We start from the raw sequence: 2500 nt of genomic DNA on the forward strand, positions 1-2500 counted from the left end.
TACCTCTGTGCAGATACCCCGCCAACCCCCAAGGACAGAAATGGCAAGTGTCATGTTGGCGGGGCGTCGGGCCACCTGCTGCCGGCCCATGAGCATCCAAATCCCCGCAAAAGGGGCATTTTCATTTCTTCATCGGGACTTCCGGCAATTTCCAAGGTTCAACTCATTAACGTTGTTCGCAGACACTGCCAGAAAATGCAAGTGGCCACTTTGCCGGGCCGACTCGCTTGCCCAAGCGGGAAACCATCAACCGAAGGCCCGGTAAGGCGGCCGAATCTGACCTCATAGACTTCCACACAACGGGACTTTTGACTTTCCCGGCCGCGGGTGGCCTCCACCCGGCCTCAGCCATCAGCCCTGCCTGCCTCCAGCCGCCTTCTGGTTAATGAGTAATCCAGCCTGGCACTTCGGTGCGCCAGCGAGACCAAGTCTCGGCTTTGGTTAATGATTGAGCCGAACCGACCTGCCCCCCGCCACCGCGGGCTGAACTCGGCAAGGTCTGCCGATTTCCCGACTCCTTTCGGGGCCTAATCGGGTCGCGCGAGCCGCCTGGCGCGATCGGGGCCCATGCCCCGGCCTCTGCCAGGCCTCGGGCAGCCGTCTTTGAAGCCCGACCAAAAACCCGAAAAATGGGCAAAAAGGGAATAAATTCCCGCCCAAAAAGGGTGAATAGTCGGTTGGGCGGCAGCCCTGGTCGGTCTCTGCAGGACCTGGAGGCTCGAGACGTTTGTTTGGAAAACTCACCAAGTCTCGATTCTGCCACCTCCTACCTCTGTGCAGATACCCCGCCAACCCCCAAGGACAGAAATGACAAGTGTCAAGTTGGCGGGCGTCGGGCCACCTGCTGCCGGCCATGAGCATCCAAATCCCCGCAAAAGGGGCATTTTCATTTCTTCATCGGGACTTCCGGCAATTTCCGAGGTTCAACTCATTAACGTTGTTCCCCAGACACTTGCCAGAAAATGCAAGTGGCCACTTTGCCGGGCCGACTCGCTTGCCCAAGCGGGAAAACCATCAACCGAAGGGCCCGGTAAGGCGGCCGAATCTGACCTCATAGACTTCCACACAACGGACTTTTGACTTTCCCGGCCGCGGGTGGCCTCCACCCGGCCTCAGCCCATCAGCCCTGCCTGCCTCCAGCCGCCTTCTGGTTAATGAGTTATCCAGCCTGGCACTTCGGTTGCGCCAGCGAGACCAAGTCTCGGCTTTGGTTAATGATTTGAGCCGAACCGACCTGCCCCCCGCCCCCGCGGGCTGAAGTCGGCAGGTCTGCCGATTTCCCGACTCCTTTCGGGGCCTAATCGGGTCGCGCGTGCCGCCTGGCGCGATCGGGGCCCATGCCCCGGCCTCTGCCAGGCCTCGGGCAGCCGCTTTTGAAGCCCGACCAAAAACCCGAAAAATGGGCAAAAAGGGAATAAATTCCCGCCCAAAAAGGGTGAATAGTCGGTTGGGCGGCAGCCCTGGTCGGTCTCTGCAGACCTGGAGGCTCGAGACGTTTGTTTGGAAAACTCACCAAGTCTCGATTCTGCCACCTCCTACCTCTGTGCAGATACCCCGCCAACCCCCAAGGACAGAATGACAAGTGTCAAGTTGGCGGGGCGTCGGGGCCACCTGCTGCCGGCCATGAGCATCCAAATCCCCCGCAAAAGGGGCATTTTCATTCTTCATCGGGACTTCCGACATTGCCGAGGTTCAACTCATTAACGTTGTTCGCAGACACTTGCCAGAAAAATGCAAGTGGCCACTTTGCCGGGCCGACTCGCTTGCCCAAGCGGGAAACCATCAACCGCAGGCCGGTAAGGCGGCCGAATCTGAACCTCATAGACTTCCACACAACGGGACTTTTGACTTTCCCGGGCCGCGGGTGGCCTCCACCCGGCCTCAGCCATCAGCCCTGCTGCCTCCAGCCGCCTTCTGGTTAATGAGTTATCCAGCCTGGCACTTCGGTTGCGCCAGCGAGACCAAGTCTCGGGCTTTGGTTAAATGATTTGAGCCGAACCGACCTGCCCCCGCCTCCCCCGGGCTGAACTCGGGCAGGTCTGCCGATTTCCCGGACTCCTTTCGGGGCTAATCGGGTCGCGCGAGCCGCCCTGGCGCGACCGGGGACATGCCCCGGCCTCTGCCAGGCCTCGGGCTGCCGTTTTGAAGCCCGACCCAAAAACCCGAAAAATGGACAAAAATGGAAAAAATTCCCGCCCAAAAAGGGTGATTAGTCGGTTGGGCGGCAGCCCTGGTCGGTCTCTGCAGACCTGGAGGCTCGAGACGTGACTTTGGAAAACTCACCAATTTCTCGATCAGCCACCTCCTACCTCTGTGCAGGTACCCCGCCAACCCCCAAGGACAGAAATGACAAGTGTCAAGTTGGCGGGACGGATTTGACTTCGGTCGCCGAGCCTGGAACTAATTTCCCGCAAACGGCTTCGGATTAGCTCCATCCAGACTTCCGGGACGAAACTTGACAGGCCGTATCTCCGCACTCCCGGAGCGCAGCCGCACCGTT

Source organism: Pristiophorus japonicus, unplaced genomic scaffold (assembly GCF_044704955.1).
Source record: "Pristiophorus japonicus isolate sPriJap1 unplaced genomic scaffold, sPriJap1.hap1 HAP1_SCAFFOLD_1719, whole genome shotgun sequence".
Taxonomy (NCBI): domain Eukaryota; kingdom Metazoa; phylum Chordata; class Chondrichthyes; family Pristiophoridae; genus Pristiophorus; species Pristiophorus japonicus.